We start from the raw sequence: 21,068 nt of genomic DNA, 5'->3' as shown, positions 1-21,068 counted from the left end.
CTTATATTGAATCATAGAATAGTAAAGTTGGAAGGAGCCTATGTAACTTGAGCCCATTATCCCATGTCCTGCACTCAGAGATGATCGAGAAGAGATCCTGGCCCTCCTCGGTGTGACAACCTTTCAAGTATTTGAAGAGTGCTATCCTGTCTCCCTTCAGACTTCTCTACTTGAGGATAAACATGCCCAGCTCTTTCAGTCTCTCCTCATAGGGCTTTGTTTCCAGACCCCTGATCATCCTTGTTGACCTCCTCCGAACTCCCTCCAGCTTGTCTGTGACCTTCTTGAAGTGTGGTGCCCAGAACTGGACGCAATACTCTAGATGAGGCCTAACCAGTGCTGAATAGAGTCAGACTCTTGGTCCATCTAGGCCAGTATTGTCTGCACTGACTAGCAGCAGCAGTTTTCCAGGGTTTCAGGCAGGAGCCTTTTCCAGTTTCACCTGGAGATACCAGGGATCTTCTGCATGCAAAGTAGGTACTTTACGACTGAGCTATGGCTTCTTCCCAGTTTGTCCACATTGGGCATCTGTGATGAAAGCATGGGAGGCACTGGCATCTGTAAATGAGCCAATCAGATGAGTTGGACATAGGTGAGGAGAGCCTGGTGGGAAAAGCAGTGGAGACTGGTGGTTCAGATTTTGGTGGGATGGTAAATCTGCTCCGGGATTTAATCAAAAATAGTCAGAACTCTAAAGAAGCTATCGAAGAGAAGGGGAAGATCAGGGTCCATTGCAGGTGGCTTCTGTGCCTTTCACCATCAGATATGAAGAATGCTTTGATATCCCTTCTCTCCCCCCCTCCCCACCCATTGGCCTCTTCTAACAACATGACTGTGCACTAGGCCATATGTCTTTGCTTGAAGTGTGCCCTTTGGCTTCTGAATATGATCTCTGGAGAACAGAAGTAAGGCTGCAACCCAGTACGCAAGGTTCCCCCAACCTAGTGCCCTCCAGAGTAGGGTCATGGCCTGTTGGTAGAGCCCCTGCTTTGCATGTCATAGAATCATAGAATAGTAGAGTTGGAAGGGGCCCTACAAGGCCATCGAGTCCAACCCCCTGCTCAATGCAGGAATCCACCCTAAAGCATCCCTAACAGATGGTTGTCCAGCTGCCTCTTGAATGCCTCTAGCGTGGGAGAGCCCACAACCTCCCTAGGTAACTGGTTCCATTGTCGTACTGCTCTAACAGTCAGGAAGTTTTTCCTGATGTGTCCAGCCAGAATCTGACTAGAAGGTCCCTGTTCAATCCCCAGCATCTCCAGGGAAGGAAAATCTCCTGCTTGAAACCCTGGACAGCCACTGCTAGACAGTATCGACAATTCTGGGCTAGTTGGACCAATCCTTTGACTTGGTATAAAGCAGCTTCCTGTGTTTCTAGATGTTTTGGATGACATCTAGGAATTTACGTATGCAGTTCTCCGGCTAAATAACATAGGAAGCTTGCTTATACCAAGTCAGACCCTTGGTCCATCAAGCTCAGTATTGTCAACACTGACTGGCAACAGTCTGACTGGCTGCTCTTCTGGGTTTCAGGTGGGATTCTTTTCCTCGCCCTACCTGGACAAGCCTGGGATCAAACGTGGGGCGTTCCGCATACACAGCAAGCAATCCGTCAGGGAGGCTACAGTGGAATCTTCCTATCCGGCAGAATTCCACCCAAGCAAATGTCATAAGATTCCGATTTCTGTGTGTGACGTGCAAAGAGGAAAATGAAAAATACATCACTCCAAGAGAGAAATGTAAAAAAAGAAACTAGAACATGCATATAAGAGTAAATTACTCATGAATAGTGCACCTCTGTGAACTCAATTGCAAGGTGTGCTATTCAGGGCTAATTTAAGCAGATGTTTTACTTCCTTTTTAAAAAAATTCTCTCTTGTAGAGTTGTATTTTTTGTTTCTCAAAGTAAACATCTCCCCCCCTTCCTCCCCCGCCCACCCCCAAAATTGGCTCTCCTTAAGTCTCTACAAACCAAAGGTTCAGGAGAGGTCAAGATTGTTGAATATGCTGGTCTGTTCGTCAGACGCGTCCCCTCTTCCAAACCTCTTTGAGAGAGTGACCTCTTGGATTAAAAGGGGGGGGGGAGCATTGCAACAGACAGCAATATTTTTTGGGTTCTTGTGTGAAAGTTCCTGTAAGTCTGAGCTGCCAAGTTCCCATGAAGTTAGCTTGCCATAAATTCTTCTTTCGCTCTCATGAAAACATATTTAAAAAAGGTATTTGCCACCCTCTTGCAGCCTTGATTGATTTAAATCACTCCCAGCCCTGAAACTGGAGAATTAATATCATATATTGCATAGCATATATTTCCTGGATAAGCATGTATAGTCATGTGTATGACAACAGCAGTTAAAACATTGGGCTTGTAACTAAATAGAGCTTATATAAAAGCTAAGAGCATAATAATAATGTTTGGTCATGCATTATCAGCTTAGAGGTGAGGTGCAATTATGAAATTAATGGATTTCTATTTTTGTGTGCCTCTGTACACATTCAAGGATATTAAGAAAGATCATCCTCCAAAATGCCCACTACATTCTGGACACAGGTAATTACTGAGCAAGACAGTGACTCCAGTCCAACATCGTGATTACGTCCCTATGACACTGTTGGTACAATTTACTTGTAAGTAACTTAAGCCCCCATTGCTTTCAGTGGGACTTAGTCATGACAAGTTGGTTTGGGAGGCAGTGGTTTTTCTCACCGTGAACTGGAAAGTGAGGGCAAAATCTAACCAAAGTTTTAAGGGTGTTTAATTCCTATTGATATCTATGAGAGAATAAAGCTGAGGTCTAATTCCATCCCTCTGGAGTTAATGAAATTTAAATTTGCTTTCAATTTATGTGTCCTGAACATCCATGATGTTTGGTAGACATTCATATATATTTATAACTTGTCACAATAGAACAGGAAGTACTTCGTTTCATTTCATTTCTATACCGCCCTATAGCTGAAGCTCTCTGGGCGGTTCACAAAAATTAAAAATCCTTAAAATATATTACATAAAGTGCAAAAAACATTTGTGTAAGCACATAAAACAGGTAGCACACACAACATCATGTATCTAAAACATTTAAAACAATCAGCCAGAGACAGCCCAGGACCTGATGAAAATGATTCATTATGTACTGCCAAATGCCTCAGAGAAGAGGGGAGTTTTAATCTGGTGCCAAAAAGATGTCAATGTTGGTGCCAGGCGGGCCTCATCGGGGAGACCATGCCATTAATCGGGGGCCACCACTGAGAATGCCCATAAAATCGTAGAAAAGTAGAGTTGGAAGGGGCCCATAAGGCCATCGAGTTCAACCCCCTGCTCAATGCAGGAGTCCACCCTAGAATCATAGAATAGCAGAGTTGGAAGGGGCCTACAAGGCCATCGAGTCCAACCCCCTGCTCAAGGCAGGAATCCACTCTAAAGCATCCCTGTCCAGCTGCCTCTTGAAGGCCTCTAGTGAGGGAGAGGCCACAACCTCACCAGGCAACTGATTCCATTGTCGTACTGCTCTAACAGTCAGGAAGTTTTTCCTGGTGTCCAGCTGGAATAAGGCTTCCTTTAACTTGAGCCCGTTATTCCGTGTCCTGCACTCTGGGAGGATCAAGAAGAGATCCTGGCCCTCCTCTGTGTGACAACCTTTGAAGTATTTGAAGAGTGCTATCATATCTCTCCTCAATCTTCTCTTCTCCAGGCTAAACATGCCCAGTTCTTTCAGTCTCTCTTCATAGGGCTTTGTTTCCCTAAAGCATCTCTCTTGTGGATGTCAGATCCAGATTTAGTTACATCTAAAGGCGATCCACTGAATTCAATGGGACATAATTTAGTCATGAATAACCCAAGTCCCATTGATTTCAGTGGGTCTACTATATGTGTTGTAGTTATAATGCTTGATCTGAAAAGTGAGGTACTTTATCCCGTAAGAAGCAGATGTATGGTGCAATCCTATGCAAGTTTAGACAGCATTCCTCAGGAATTCTGGGAGTTGTTAGACTTTTTTTTTGTTTAAACATGCATAGGTTGCACCCTCAATTCAATAAATCAGCCCTAGCTAAAGTACATGTTGTGTTAAATATATGGCATGTAGCTACTGTTCAAGTGACCAATAAGTGAGTGGGCCCCTGATCTAGACTGGGACCGCCATGCATCACGAGGTGAGGTTTAAACATTTCGCCATCTGATTCCCACCCCACAAACACTTAGCCATGGGTGTAGAAAGAAAAAAAAAGTTACATTGGCACCAGTGGAAACTTCCCTTCCCTAGTGGTCCCAATCTGGGTCAGAGCCCTGCATGCTTACTTGTGAGTAATTAACAGGCAGAGGAGCAGCTGCACACTATATCTTGGATGTAACATTTTGGTTTGGCCCAGAGTGTGATGTCTGAATTAATAAACAAATGTCTGAATTGGCCCAGAGTGAGATGTACTGAATTTTAATTGACGCTGTTCATCAGCGTGCTAACCCACACTCAGTCGTTGAATGTGGGTTGTTTTGAATTGTGGGTTATCGTATTGTCTGAATGCAGCCAGGGTTGCATTTTAACCATGCAGTGTGGCTTCTTAATCACCCTGAACAACCCAACAACAAAACATGGCTTCTCACAGTGGCTTGTTCAAGAATGAATGAAATCTTTATTGCTAAAAGCGATAAGCCATCACAGTTAGACATAATAAAAACAAGTAAAAAGATAAGCTAAAATAAATAAGTTAAAAATGGATAATTTAAAGTAAAATAAAAATAATGAACACAAATGGAATATAAATATAAAAATCACATTGACATAGAACTCGCGAGTGGGGAACTAGGTCAGTACATACGCAGGAACGAAATCTCCATCTCTCCATTATGAAACTTGTTTGGGGTCTTGGTGCCTAGCTCTCAACTTACTTGCGGCTAAGGCAAATTTTGCAACCAGGTCAGTAATAAATACATTATTGCCAGCCAGCAGTGTACAGATTTGCTCAAGGGAAGACCGGTCAGAAAGGTAACGAAAAATGTAATTGAGAAATCTTTGTCTAGTGGTTCCCAAAGTGGGCATTAAGAGGCAGTGGAGGGGGGGGCTAAGAGGCAAAGGGGCAGCAGGGGGGCGTTTGAGGTGGTCTTTTCTGAGAAGCGCCTCTCCAGAAAGTCTTAAAACCCAGGGACATTTTTATGGGAGAAGGTAGTTTAGTCCCAAGCCATATAGGGGAAGAATCCACACATGTATTAATAAAGTTTAAGAAGAGTCCTTTTAATGGTGAATTGTAATGTTTCAAAAGCACCAAAACGCTAATGAAGAGACATACCCTGCTTGGTGTGCCCCGCCACGCCGGCTGCAAAACAGAGGCATTCGCTCTCTTTTCCCTCCCTCCCTAGGCAAGCCTGCGGCGGGTGCTTTGGATTTTGAATAAATATTCAATTAATTGTTACTGTTTTTAATTTTATTGTTATTATCTTCCTTAGTGGGTCAATGAAAACCGCTATTCTGAATAATGATTTTTATAGTGTAGGGTAGGGGGGCGCTGGGCATGAGTTTGTGGAACCAAGGGGGCGGTGACCTGAAAAAGTTTGGGAACCACTGCTCTAGGGGATGTATATATAGGGCATTGTAACAGATATTGTTGAAGAAAATAAGCCACCCTAGCTGCATTCAGACAACACACTTCAACAAACAGCCCACAGTTCAAAACAACCTACACTCAACCACTGAGTGTGGGTTAGCATGTTGTGTGAACAGCCCCACTGTCTCCTAATATCAGCCTAGCAAGTTCTGGACTTTCGTTTCACCTCCTTCCATCCCCATAGCATGAATGCAAGGGTTTAAAGAAATGCTGAATTTGTTACCAAATCATGGGAACAGTTGCTCCTGATGGTTTGAAAAGGACAGACCATGAGTGGGTGGGTGACTATTGTTACATGATGTGCTCTTATTAGACCCGTGTACAAACTTGCACACATTCTAATGAGACTTACACCCGCTTATAAGGAATCTTTTGACATTGGAAATAAAGCGTCTGTGGTTAAGTAAGGCGATTCTTACTCAAGAAACTTACAGCACTGAAGTGGATAATGCCACAATGGCACATTTGTTGAGGTTGAAACAAATACAAAGGCACAAGCTAGTTTTGGGGAAATTAGCTGAGCAAGTAGAGACTTAGAAGCAGTTTCAAGACTGAAAAATAGACTTTTTGAGACTTAAGAGCATATACATAGAGACAGCAGGGGAAAGAGGAGAGGGAATCTTTAAAGGCAATATACCTTTCCTTGGGCTGCAGCCCTTTCCTGTAGAGCAGAACTGGGGAGCATTGCAACTCTTGGTCTTAGGTGAAGAGGAAAAGAATACAGCTAGGCAAAGCACTCACTCATGGCAGCTTGCTCTCACAGGCTGGAATGTGTAGTATGCTCTGTGTTTCTGGTTCAAAAGGGGGAGAGAGAGCTAGCCTGCTTCTTCCCTCAAATTTGAGGGGTTTTGTATGATCTTATTTAAAGATCTACTTGCTATGGGAACAAAAGAGGGTGATTTGGAATGATGGCTGTACTTAATGCAGCCTGGAGTTCAGCAACAGGGCTACATTAGCATGTGTATGACCAGGTAAGACTCTTGCCATCCAGCATTCATATTCTGCTTAGTTTTACCCCTACTTTTGACTCTGGGGAATGCATTTGAAGAAGTCTATCAGGAAATGGTTACTTGACCCAGGCCTTGTGTGAATGCTCTCAGTCTGTAGGTGGGGTTTTGGGTTGTTTCAAAATGGAGTCAGTACTGCTCACAGAAGCTACCTTGTAACACTATGATTTTGGGGAAAGAGAGAGTCGTGGAAACAACTACATTTCTGGGGAGGTGGGCGTTGTGTTCTCTGCTTCTTGCTTCTATTAATCCAGCATCTTCCTGTCTGGGTGTATCGCCAGAGGGTATTTTGCAACCATTGTCTCATCTGACATCTTGGCTTTCACCATAGGGGTATGTAAACTGAGATTATGGGATCCCACGGAATGGCAGCTTGTTGAGAGCAGACTTGTGCTTGACTTATTAAACCCAGGTACAAAAGAATACCTGAATTTAAATACCAAAACATCGCATGCAAAGCTTTGTCAACTCCGAATGGTGCACCTGTGTTTGGAATCTCCTTGCACTTAAAGGGGGGGGTATTTTTTCCCCCTAGTCAGCTGCATTTACATGTATGTGTGCCATTTACAGTTGTCGGCATAGCGTGTGTGAAGGTGTGCTTACTTCCGTCATCGAATCTCTGCTACCTTTTGTGCTGAAGTTTTAAAATGGTGTGGTTTTTTGTTTTGTTTTGTGCGAGAGGCTTCTTGCTTACATTTTGTTTTCCCTGCAAATCAGTAATTTAATTTGGGATTAAATTGTTGTTTTGAACGCATTGCCTTGCTAATTATTTAAAAAATGTCTGTAGGCTAATTTTGTTTTTAATAGAAGAGCATTTAAATATATATATGTGTGTATATATATATATATATATATATATATATATATATATTTGGGGTACCAAAATTCCTGTTCCAGACTGTTCTTACTTTTATTTATTTATTTATTTATTTATTATATTTCTATACTGCCCAATAGCCGGAGCTCTCTGAGCGGTTCACAAAAATTAAAAACATTCAAATTATAAAACAATAGTATAAAACCATAATATAAAATACAATAATAAAAGCTCAACCAGATAAAAACAGCAGTAATGCAAAATTACAAATTTAAAACACCAAGTTAAAATTTATTTATAGACTGTGAAAATGCTGGGAGAATAAAAAGGTCTTCACCTGGCGTCTAAAAGCATATAATAGGTGCCAAGCGAACCTCCTTAGGGAGCTCATTCCACAGCTGGGGTGCCACAGCAGAGAAGGCCCTCCTCCTAGTAGCCACCTGCCTCACTTCCTTTGGCAGGGGCTCACCAAAGGAATCTTGAAATGATCTTGAAATGATTTTGCTGAATCGATCAATCAGCGATTCAGTGGAATTATTTAAGTACAGCCTTGTATTTAAACACTCGCATAGAAGCCAGGTGGGCTGCTAGAAGACGGAAGCCCCCTCCTCTGTACCCAGCGTAGAAATGCAGTGGGCTGATTTATTTATTTATTTATTTATTTTATTACATTTTTATACCGCCCAATAGCCGAAGCACTCTGGGCGGTTCACAGAAATGCAGAAGGAACGACCCTTTGCAACCTCACAGCAGACTAGTAAGAAATTGTGCAGGCTAGTGGTTTTTATGGACTTATTTACAAGGCTGGAGCACAGATGGCTGTTTTAAAGATGTTTGCTAGGTTTGTCAACAGCAAGGTCAACGAAGTAGGTGAAGCCTGATACAAGGTTTTTTGAAACGCTTCATCGCAAAGGCCCGGTCGAACGGGTATAGAATGCCAGAGTTTCTGATGTCCTTCTCTTTACAGGTGTGGACTATGGATAGTGACTTTGGAAAGTGCTGAGGATGGAAATCATTGAATGAAGATGAAATTACTAGGCCCAGCATTTGAATATATTGGGGGCTTTCTTGGAGGTGTGTGCTAATTTAGGTAAGTAATTGCCTTGTGTCTGCTGTTCTCTCATTTGAGGGTGAGGGCGGGGGTGTTCCCAAAGCATGTGATGAGCATCAAGGCATGGTTTCAGTTGCCTTTAGGGTACCATTTGACACTTTCCATGTGCACGTTTCGCAGAGGCTTTTCATGCTAAGGAGTTAGGGCTTGTTTTCCATAGCGTATGGTTTTACGGCTTTGGGTTCATTGTGTGTTATGAATCTGGTGAACAGCTTGTGTGTGTTTCCTGTTTGAGACTCTGCAATGTCATGTGGGGAGGAGAAGGAGGAAGAGGAGGGCTGTATGGAGTTGTGAAATGTTGGGCCTTTCCCCCCGTGGGAAAATATAATGGGGTAGAGGGGGTTGGTCTTCTTTGAGTAGAGGGCAGGGGAAGTGACTTGTTAAATGCTGCCAGTGTACCCTTGGGCATTCACCTCATACGTGCTTGGGACTTTACTATCCTGAAAATGGGGGGAATAATAATAGAAACCCACAGCTGATTAAACACAAGCAGGTGGACGGGTCTTATTTATTTATTACATTTTTATACCACCCAATAGCTGAAGCTCTCTGGGCGGTTCACAAAAATTAAAACCACGAGGAACATCATAATAAAACAACCAACAATCTAAAAACCCAAATACAAAATACAATATAAAAAGCACAACCAGGATAAAACCACACAGCAGAACTTGATATAGGATTAAAATACAGAATTAAAACAGCAAAGTTTAAATTTAAGTTAAATTAGGTGTTAAAAATACTGAGAAAATAAGGTCGTCAGCTGGTGATGAAAAGAGTACAGTGTAGGCGCCAGGCGGACCTCTCTGGGGAGCTCGTTCCACAACCGGGGTGCCACAACAGAGAAAGGCCTCCTCCTAGTAGTCTTCTCTATGTAGAGCAGGGGTGAGTAACGTGGGAGGTCCAGAAGTCCCTGCAGGCCACACACCATTTTAAAAAATGCACCTGGAGCAGCTACAGAGCACCAAAAGGTTCGAAATTAGCTTGTTTCTTTTCATGTTCTGTAGTAGCTACAGAGCACGAACAAAGATCAAAAAGACTCAAAATGGCTGCTCCAGGTGCCATTTTGTTTTGTGTTCTTTTTAAAAAATTCCTTACAATTGAGGGGGGCGTACTTTGCCCACCTCTTATGTAGAGGAATGAAGAGAGGTACATGTAGGACCACAGATAAAACATGTGGAGTGGACTTTGAAAAGTTGAGCGTGCTTATATAGGGCAAAAGTAAATCCCTTGTATATCCTGACACGGCTGGCACACCTGGGAGCCATCATCATGGCACAGTGGAACTTGCAATCTCCCCGATCTGGTGGCCTTCGAAGTGAGGAGTGATTGCTTGTTGTATGCACCTACTTGTAGTCGTGGCTGATGACTCCTCTGTACTGGCCACCAAATCTCCTCATGATGATGCGCATGAAGATGTGCGCGCATTCATGCCATTGTAATGAACCTTGGTTGCCGGAGCTGGACAGCAGCATAGAATGATGCAGAGGAAAGGAAAAGAATTCACCTTAAAGCATCCCTGACAGATGGTTGTCCAGCTGCCTCTTGAAGGCCTCTAGTGTGGGAAAGCCCACCACCTCCCTAGGTCATTGGTTCCATTGTTGTACTGCTCTAACAGTCAGGACGTTTTTCCTGATGGCCATCCGGAATCAAGCTACAGTAAGATCCGCTCATAGTTTTTGCCTAAGACCTTCGGCCTGATCACAGTGTGTCAAATAGTTTGTCATTTTGTGTTTTTCTTTCAAAAGAACAGACTCACAATTAGCACAATACAGGACAGTGTTCATCTTCCTTAAATGTTGTGCATTCCTTCAATGTAGAACAAGTTCTTGTCTTCTGAGTTTCTAATAGCAAACGTGTAACTAGCTACTCACCTGTGGCTAGTTGAATCTACTTTAGATTATTGTGCGTGGCTAACATTTGGTACATGGGTTGAGTAGGTTCCAGCTAGTAATTATGTTTAGGGACTAGTAGCTCTTGTGCAGTTACTGCTGGGGTGTTCTAAACTGGAGATACCAACGTTGGGCTAATAACGGTGCAAGAAAGATGGCATTGGTAGGCATTGGTGATGACACCTTGGGTAGGAGTTGGATTCACCAAGGTTGGGTATTTATTGAAAAATATTTGGTCAGGTATTGTAAAGCAGCAGGCTCGATGCCTAAACTAAGTAGGTTTTTGTAAATATAATTGTTTTGAAACAATGAAATTAACTTCTTGAATAATGGATTATAACTAAATGGGAAATATCCGTTTGGGGCCTTCCATATCACACCTCTATTGCTGGATCTACACTACTGCTTTATAGCAGTATTGAAGTGAGTTGATAACTATTGGGGAACATTTCACATTCCATACAGTGCTTTTATAGTGTTATTTCCTCTTTTTGTTCCACATTATCCTAAATACCACAACAGATGTCATTATGTGTGCAATGAGGTATAACTGCACAAGCGCGATACAGCGTTACCATGATGGGGTTGTACTGATTTGACACAAGATCTACCCCAAGCAGGATATAAATAACACTTTTGAAAACTGTTTGAAAACTGCCTATGGAGTGTCTCCTTGTCAATACCGTAATAAACCATTTTAAAGCAGTAGTGTCAATCCTGCCTATGTGTAGATCTGGCCTCAGACAACATCCCCAATACTAGAAACAGACACATAGCTAAAAAATTGATAAATAGGAATGATTTGCAGGGCTCCCTTTGGGTTTTATTCTGGAACTCCGGGATCTGCCTACATTTTAAAAAAAAATTAATATAAGGCAGAACTAAAGCGAAGCAATAGCATCTATTGAAGAACAAAAACTGGTGTATTGTGTGCAAAAGAAGTTGTGTAAAGTAGACAGGAGGACAATTTTTCAAGTCTGTTGGCATCATAGCATCATGGAATAATATGCAGTCAATTATCTTGTTGGAATATAGTACAGGATAAAAAGCAAAAGGGTGTGTGTGTGTGTGTGTATGCGGAGCATTTACGAAGTTTGGAGGAAATGCAGCAGATCTGTTCCTCGGTATCCTATTATGCATCCAGCAATGAATGAGTACATGAAAAACTTGAAAGCAGGTTCATTGGGGGTAGCGTCAATCACATGCGTCGGGGAAGCCGGAATGCCGTGTGCCGTTTTCGGATCTGGGTAAATAGAATAAGAATGGGGGAAGGATCAGGCTCAGAAAGGACCACCCTGGACTTGGCTGGTGCTTTGAATTTCAAAGCAAGCTATTAAACCACATCAGAAATGCAGTTCCAGTGGCAAAGGAGCCGGGGGTGGGGGGCAGAGACTCCTGGGGGGTAGAGAAAGGCGGAGATGCTCAGCGTTAAATTGGAACAGTGTCGACGAATGGTAGGGTTGGCGAAATCAGTCCCTTATGAGAGCTCAAATCTTAAATACTTCCACATGACCTCTGTTGCTGGCAGATTAAGGAAGTTCTTTTCCGCTGGGTGATTTTAAGAGGCTGCTGGATTGTATGTTTATGATGGGGGGGGGGGTATCTGTGCTCATTCCTCCCCACTCCCCAAAAGCATCTACTTTTATGAACTGTCTTGAGTTTTACGAACTCTACCTGGTGTTTTTCAAAGGTGGACACTATCAATCTGTGTCACTGGCCTGGATATAACTGTGTTATGTTTCAGTAAGTCATTGTTCTTCTCTCAAAGAAGAAATAGAGGCAGTGTTGACTCTCTCGAAATGAATGACAGCTGTATGAACACATGAACCACTTTTTCTGGTAGACGTTATCCCTCTTGAGTATATCTAAGGTGGTGTGTGCCCTGCGTTTTTAAGTTAAAAACAAAAAAATGCATCAAGTAAATTCTGCACCAATAAAAGCTACATTCTGCATGCAGATTCTGCGTTCAGTTTTGCATAATGCTGCAGATACCACACACAGACTGTGTGTGTTCTGCTGTTCCTCCCACCCACCCCCCGGACTGGAAGTTTTATCGAGTCCTCTGATGAGACTCCACTTGCACATTTCCAAGCGTATCTTCCAACAGCCATGAGGATTGGAAAATTGTGTGTGTTCTTGAAGAAAAAGAAAGAAAGCTGAGATTCTCAGGAAGTGAATGTGACATTCCCAGTAAGAGCCGCTTGGCAGTAGAATGGATTTCCTTGGGGTGTGGTAGGCTCTTCTTCACTGGAAGTGTTTAACAGAAGCTGGTCGGCCATCCTTCAGGAATGCAGCTGCATCCTGCATTACAGATCCTTCGTTGAGCAGGGATTGGGACTAGATGACCTCCAGGGACCCTTCCAGCTCTATGATCCAGGAACCTTCAGGCCTCAACTTATGTTCTTAGCAGAACATAAGGAGCACGTTGGACAGCTCCTTTAGAGTTCGGACTGGTTTGGACTGAACCCTGGAGTGGATTCACCACCCTTCTGACATTGTAGCCACCAGCCTCCACTGGTTCTCATCCTGAAGGACAGAACTACACAGAAGTGCAGCGATTCCTGTGATCTTGGCAGCTCTAAGGAACATCACCAAAAAAAAGGGGATCGCTGTAATATGTGTGTATCCATAGGTTTGGGTTCATATGGGACTGCCTCCATGTAGGACAGAAATAGCATTTCCTTATTTTGCTGTAGTCCTTAAAATAATAATAATAATAATAATAATAATGAGGAGGAGGAGGAGGAGGAGGAGGAGATGATATACACCATTGGCCATGGAAGTCAAAGAACTATGGCAACAAGAAAAGGTCACAATTATTCCATTAGTGGCATCACATCAAAAGAATTATACAGAAAACCTTCAGAAACTAGGCCTACCAAAATACATCCACACCAACATCCAGAAAGCAGCTATACTTAAAATTACAATTATCAGGAAATTCCTGAATCTGTAAAAGACGACCTGGCAAAGCCTGTCATGTCCATCTAGAAAAATCGCCATGAGCGAGAAAGAGATGATAATGATGATGATGATGATGATAATAATAATAATAATAATTAAAGGGATCTTATGCCATTTGCAATATAGTCTGCAATATATGTCTTGCTATCTTTAGAATGCAGCATTAGCATGGGAATGAGCTTGGCTGAATGGCATCTCTCCGGATCAGCCGTCTTTTAGATTCCTGTGGTGAATGCCTGCTTGCTTGATGGACAAGGAGGCTCAGGATCTCCTGTGATTTCCCAAACATGCCAACACAAATTGAACAGGTTCCCACTCCGCCTGGAAGCTGCCTGAGTGGATCCATGCACCTGGTGCTTTCCGGAGAAGCAGGGTTGTGGCGACGGAGCTGGCCCGTTGCCTTTGCTGAGTGTGCAAGAGGCACGCTTTTTTTCCCCACCACACTCCCTTTTGCGAGAGGCAAACAAATGACCCCCTGATAAGGATCGCACTAGGCTGGTTGCTTTCGCACGCCAGCCTCTGCCGCAGCAACTGGGAAAGCAGAACTTTCCGGCATGGCAGTCCCGATTTGCTGCTAGGGGTGCACGAAAACACACTTTAGCTCCCGCCAGGGAATCTTCTTTCCTTCTGGGCTGCTGCAAATCTGCAGGTAAGTTGTAAGGCGGGTGGGCAGCTTGAACGGTGAGATTCTTAGGAGCAATCTTTGTGACGTTGGTTTTGTTGGCTCCAGATTTGCAAAGTGGAGTGCGGCTTCCGTGTTTGTCCTTCGAATTAACCGTCGGCTAGGTGATCATGAAACAGGAAGATGGCTGTTTTTGGAGTTGTGGATCGTGGTCCCAGCCGTGGAGAGGGCGGCATCCTTGTGGGCGTAGTTGCTCAGTTCCACTGGCTGGTTGGGATGTAAAATGTTAACAATATATAATACCCCCCCACCCACCCAACACGATAACTCATAGATTAAAAAGTGCAATAAAAATAGGCATTGTGTGGGATGCTTGTATCTGTCTCCTGTAGTCATGACATCCCAAAGCACAAATATCGCCTTTGTGAGGATTTTGCAGCATGATCGGGCAGAGACCCATGTGGGTTACAGTAACTGCAAAAAAAAGAAGAAAATCATAATGAAAGTGAGCGATCTCTTGCCCTTTTTGGTACTTCTAGCAAGCTCAACGTTTCCTTTCCTGTAAAACATTTGCGTTTCTCCAAGGATGCAGCTTTTCATGCAAATAACATTGAAAATGCAAGCAGCTGTGTGCTAGCCGGCAAACGCTTCAAGAATTCCATGGGGGCGCTTTGCAGCTACACACACACACACTGCAAAGAGTTTTGCATTTCAGAATCGGTTGCTACGAAAGGGGAAATATTGGGTTAGGGCTCTGTGTAGCAGCTACCCGGATGAAGTTACTAATAGCTAGATGTGTGTTTCTTTAAAAACAAGACCAACATAGAGACAGTGCTTTAAGCTCTACGTTTCTTGTCTCGTTTTTAATCGACAATTATCAAGGGCTTATAGCCAGAGGGCTTTGACATCTGTGCAAAATCTGTTGCTTGTTCAGATTCCTGTGAACTGTTCTCCCACCCACCCACCCAAAGTAAGATCTGTTAGCACTTAGGACGGTAATCAAAAGCTAGTGAACATGTTGGCAGTGTCTGCTGTCAAGTTACAGGAAACCATTTGGGAGCTCCGCGCACATCCAGAGGTCATCCGGTGGGGGCACGTCCATCTCTCTGCGTACATACAAAGGTTGCATGTACGTATCATCAGATACGTACATGCAACTTTTTCTCCTGGCCCCATTTATTTTATTTATTACATTTTTATACGGCCCAATAGCCGAGGCTACCGTAACATACAACAAGTCAAAATTAAAAGCTTTTAAAAAATTAAAAAATGCCATATGAAACCGAAATAAGTTCTAGTACAGGGAAAGCGTGTCTCAAAAGATACGTTTGTCCGGAATTGACTTTAGCAGCTTCAGCGATTGATTCCTCTGTATGGATATTGAGCTATTGTCCCTCAGAGAAGAAATAATACTCACGACACGTATAACTTTTTGTCAGTAGAGTTTTACTGAGGTATAACGTCTTCTGCACATAATCCCCCAGCATACAAAACATCACCATCCAGCATCCACGCACACCACCATTATATCTGTACAACTTTATATACATTTTCATACAAGGTATTGCACTCAGTTACATCCGTCAATTATTCAATTAACAGTTGAGTCATGAGGCCTTGACATTTTACAGTCCAGTAATAATGTCTAACACCTGTTGAGAATCGAGGATCCAGAGATTGTGCAAAGGTCCATTTCTTCTTCTTCTTCTTCTTCTTCTTCCAGGGCTTAACCCTCTGTAGGTAAATTTTCCAGCCCTGACAACATTTTCAGGAGGCGTTTAAAGGGTGTGACATTTTCCGCCTCCCGAACAGCACGAGGGAGGGTTTTGCAGAGGGTGGGTGCCGCTTCGGTGAAGGCCCGCCACCAAGGTTCTTCATGGCAGTGGTGTGTTCATCTCTGAATGACCAGTAAAACCTCCTCTGAAGATCGTAAATGTCATGTGGGTGTATATAAGAGAAGTTGGTCTGCTAGGTACCCTGGTCCCAAGTGGTTTAGGATAATAACATAACCTTCTACATGGCTCGGTAAGTAACAGCAGCCAGTGCAGTTCTCTTAACACAGGTTTTATGTGGGCAGAGCTACGTGTCCCTGGGAGCACCCTAGCTGCTATGTTCTACACAAGCTGCAGCTTCCAAACCACACATATGGGTGGTACACACATAGAACGTGCTACAGTAGTCTAATCAAGAGGTTACCAGTGCATGGATCACCATGGCTAGGCTATCCCTATCCAGAAATGGGTGTTGTTGGTGTACCACGTTGATAATGGGTGCTCCAGGCCACCTGGACCTCCAGTGACAAAGATGGATCCAGGAGCACCCCCAAACTATAGACTTGCTTCTTCAGAGGGAGTGCAACCGCACCCAGAACCATCAAACACCCCAATTCCGGGACCGGGGAGCCACCAACCCAGAGGGTCTCTGTCTTATTGGGATTCAAAAAATCATAGAATAGCAGAGTTGGAAGGGGCCTACAAGGCCATCGAGTCCAACCCCCTGCTCAATGCAGGAATCCACCCTAAAGCATCCCTGACAGATGGTGGTCCAGCTGCCTCTTGAAGGCCTCTAGTGTGGGAGAGCCCACCACCTCCCTGGGTAACTGATTCCATTGTCGTACTGCTCTAACAGTCAGGAAGATTTTTCCTGATGTCCAGCTGGAATCTGGCTTCCTTTAACTTGAGCCCGTTATTCCGTGTCCTGCACTCTGGGAGGATCGAGAAGCGATCCTCCCAGAGTTCGCAGTACCCATTGTTTGTTCCAGACTCGGGTGGTTTATTTATTTCTTTATTTGCAATTTTATATACCGCTCCCCATTCAAGAATTTCAGAGCGGTGAACGAATACAATAGAAGAATAAAAACACATTTTTAAAAGAAGCAAAGTGCAAATAAAACCGGAAGGATTCCTGGAACAACAATGTTTTCAGGAGGCGCTGGAAGGAATACAAAGTTGGCGCTTTCTTGACCTCCAGAGGCAGGGAATTCCATAGGAGGGGGGTCACCACACTGAAGGCTCTTCCCCTGGTGGACTCTAAACCTAACCACAGAAAGGAGTAGAATCACTTGTTTCCATATTAGGACAGGTGAGCAGAGCTCTCTTCTGTGAGTCCCGCTCACCTGCCCCATTCCAGTAAGGAGTGTTTCTGCTTGTTTTGAGTTATTTTTTGAAGCCATAAACCCCGTTGCCTGACCAAGTGGGGCTTGTGTGCACGCTGTGATACTGCCTGCTGAGCTTGTGCCAATCCGGCACCCTCCAGATGTGTTAGACTGCATCTCCCATCATCCCCCAGCCGGCATAGAGAAGGCTGCCTTAAGGCATCCCAAGGTTGTAGAGGACTTCCTGAGGTGTCTGTATGCCTTTGCTGCACTTTGGATGATGGAAATGCCCTCATAGCCTACAAGGCCACTGAGTCCAACCCCCTGCTCAATGCAGGAATCCACCCTAAAGCATCCCTGACAGATGGTTGTCCAGCTGTCTGTGAAAGAAGGCAGCTGATACAGCCACCCCTCTTGGAAGTGGTTTCTGTTGGGTGGAGGCTAGAAGAAACCAAGGTTAAAGCTAGCCCTTGGTTCACTGAGGTTGTGGGCATTCATTTTCTCCATCGAAAGTACCTTTCACTTTGTTTAGCTATCAGTACTTTGGAACAGTAGCATGGGTTGGTTCTCAAATGAGAACATAAGAAGAGCCCTGCTGGATCAGACCAAGGGTCCATCTAGTCCAGCACTCTGTCCACACAGTGGCCAACCAGCTGTCGACCAGGGACCCACAAGCAGGACACGGGTGCAATAGCACCACCCATGTTCCCCAGCAACTGGTGTATTCAGGCTTACTGCCTCTGATACTAGAGGTTGCATTTAGCCATCAGGATAGCCATTGAATGTCTTCTCCCTCACAAAACCCTATGAATTGCGTAGGAATCTGGAAGCATGTTTTAGGGTCACATGCGCAATTCATGGGGCGGGCGGGCTGCTCCTGTTGGGCCCCATCATAACCCTGCATGAACTGAGAATGTGCCCTAAAGGAACTTTCTCATTGGTTTCCTGCACCTGCCCATTACAGGGGCAGATCCATTGGTGGGCAAACGTATCTCTCAAGAAAGCTTGTCTGCCTATTTATTTATTTATTTAGAATATTTATATACTGCTCCCCATTGAAAAATTTGGGTGCGGTGTACAAGATAAAATGAAAATAAAAGCCAGAATAGAACGCTTAAATTTTTTTTAAAAGAAGCAAATACAGAGACTCGAGGCTGCATATTAAGGAAAGGCTTCCTGGAATAAAGATGTTTTCAGGAGGCGCCGAAAGGAGTACAAGGTTGGAGCCTGCCTGACCTCCAGAGGCAGGGAATTTTATAGGAGGGGGGCCGCCATGCAGAAGGTGCTTCCACTGGTGGACTCCAATCAGAGGATGGATCTAGGTGGAACCACCAGGAGCAGACCCTCAGATGCCCTCAGTGACCAGGCAGGTTGGTAGGGGAGAAGGCGCTCTCTCAGGTATCCTGGTCCCAAGTTGTTTAGGGCTTTGTACACAAGTAACAGAACCTTAAACCTGGCCCGGTAGCAAATAGGAAGCCAGTGCAGTTCCCTCAGCAGAGGAGTTCCATGCTGGAAAGAGGCAGCTCCAGACAACAGCCGAGCTGCAGCATTCCGCACTAGCTCCAGCTGCCGGAGCAGCTTCAAGGGCAGCCCCACATAGAGCGCGTTGCAGTAATCCAATCTTGAGGTTACCAATGCCTGTACCACCGTGGCCAAGCTATCCCTGTCCAGGAGAGGCCGTAGTTGGCGAACCAACCGAAGCTGGTAAAAGGCACTCTGAGCCGCCGTGGCTACTTGAGCCTCCAGCGACAGATATGGGTCTAAGAGTACCCCCAAACTACGAACCAGATCTTTCAGAGGCAGTGCAACCCCATCCAGAACAGGCAATGAGCCTGTCTCCCAGACTCAGGAACCACTCACCCACAGGGCTTCCGTCTTGCCAGGATTCAGTCTCATGAAGGAGAACTTTCTAAGTAGTTTGAGTAACACAGGGCTAGGGGCAAACTCACCCCAAGACCCGGATCCAAAGTAAGAGAGGCGAGAACCTAGTGAGCACATCAGCACATAAGTACTGAAGTGTATGCTAAGATAGCTCAGGCTCTAACTTTGAGCATGACTGGTGGCCACGTTCCAAAAGGGCTTCCACTACTTGAAGCAGTGATGGAAATTATTCTCCTCGATTGAGCTCTCCGCTCCTGGTGAGGAGAGAGGTTCCCACCTACCCCATGTTAATTTTTAAATCCTTTTATTTGTTTTTACTTGCTCTACAGGAAACCCTTAAGATATTCCATCAGGAGCATGGATGGCAACGAAAGCAAAATCCACCCCCACCCCCAAAAAAAGCTGGTGTGCGCACACATCTTTTGTAGCCTCGTATTTTCCCAGTCGTCGTTAGTGCCGCTCCAGCTGCGTTGCAAAAGGCACGGGCGGGGCAGGGGGGCTTGAGCTGCTGAGACAGTAACCTACTTTCTGTTTCTGGTTGACAGCCCAGATGGGGACCAGCAAACCTACAAACGGCCAGCAGTGTGCGAGAAGCGGCCAATGGCCGTTCACGCTCTCTTCATTGCCAATGGCAGTGAACTCTCGGCTGGGTTGTCTGCCCATCAGGGAGGCCGGCCGGCCGTAGAAAGCATCCCTTGTGTGTGTAGGAATGCGCTGGGCTCGACAGTAAATGTCATTAGAGAGCACTTCTGATTCGTTTCAAGTCACAGATCGCGCTCTGTATGAGCAGAGGACTTGGGATTCGATCAGTGCTGTATTTTGTGGCCGGCTCTCTACGTAGTGTCAACATGTGGGGCTGTGAAAGTCTCGGGCTTCATAAAATGGCCTTGCAATGGCCAAAGGTGATGTCTTCATTGGGAAGGTAACGCACGTGTTTGGTTTTAGAGCTTGTGCATAACCATCCCCGCAATTCATTTATTTATTAAAATGTTTGTATCCTGCCCTATATCTCTGGGATCTCAGTGCGGCGTGCAGATAAAATCAGAACAATGCAAAACAAATAATATACACAGCTAAAAATGTATGACATCATTAACAAATTGAAATCAGTAGAATTTTTTTTAAAAAAAGCAATAGGAACAATTAAAACTATGTGCAACTATGGAGGATTTAACCTTCAAAAGTCTTGGTAAAAAGCTGTGTTTTAACTTGACGCTGAAATGAAGCCGGCGTCAGCACCAGTCAGGCCTCCAGGGGGAGGGTATTCCACAAGCGGGGTGCCACAACAGAGAAGGACCTCTCCCATGTCCCACCATAATGTATGTCTCCCGTAGGTGGGACGCAGAGGAGAGCTCTTCCAACAGATCATTAGAGCAGAAGAGAAAGTCACTTGAGTGTGTGCTTGCTTGTGCTTCAAATTGCCAAGTTGTAGCAATCCTGACTAGGGCTGTGCACGGACCCCCCAAACCGCTTCGTGGCCTGATCCAGAACTTCCAGATCGGGCCCGAACCGCTTTGGGTCGATGCGCCCGTCGTCGTCCCCCCCGCTCCACGGAGCGAGATCCGGAGGGGCGGATCGAGATTTTGCCCCCCCCTTCCGTACTTACTTGCCTCCGTGACGGACAGCAGAGACAGGTAAGTGGGGAAGGAGGGACAAAATGGGGGCAGATAAGCCAAACTCCCCCCGCCCCCTTACCTGTGTCCATTGCGGGCTTCAATTGAGGCCTCAGCTTGAAGCCGGAAGAGGAGGCCGCAGCCTCTTCCAGCTTGAAGCCGGGGCCTCATTTGAAGCCCACAACAGACACAGGTAAGCCCCCCTGCCCCCTTACCTGGCTCCATCGTCGTCGCCGCACAGACTGCAGCGGCAGCACCGTCGCCTGGTGAGTGCCCCTCCCCCACATACTTAACTGCATCTGGAGCTCCGGATCGAGGCAAACCGCTTAGCCTCGATCGCAGCCCCCCCCATCCGTCTCCGCCTTTGTCAGAGGCGAATCAGGCTGCTCTACTATCACTTCTATGAACAGAAGCCCTACTCCTGACATGCTGGTGGTGTCTGCTTGCATGGCTGTTATCACGATGTGGGGTGGGA

At 45.0% G+C, this 21,068-nt stretch overlaps 1 protein-coding gene across 1 annotated transcript in view; it reads left to right on the top strand.

Moving 5' to 3' along the window:
* The window catches only part of PTP4A3 (protein tyrosine phosphatase 4A3), a 114,083-nt gene that overhangs the window by 20,428 nt on the left and 72,587 nt on the right, over window positions 1-21,068 (top strand). Inside the window, exon 2 of the mRNA XM_063131186.1 lies at window positions 8,384-8,506. The gene's annotated coding sequence lies outside the window, so the exon portion shown is untranslated. The remainder of the gene's footprint in view (window positions 1-8,383; window positions 8,507-21,068) is intronic.

The sequence above is a fragment of the Elgaria multicarinata genome, chromosome 7, assembly GCF_023053635.1.
Source record: "Elgaria multicarinata webbii isolate HBS135686 ecotype San Diego chromosome 7, rElgMul1.1.pri, whole genome shotgun sequence".
Taxonomy (NCBI): Eukaryota; Metazoa; Chordata; class Lepidosauria; order Squamata; family Anguidae; genus Elgaria; species Elgaria multicarinata.
This window is presented reverse-complemented; position numbering and strand designations above follow the sequence as displayed.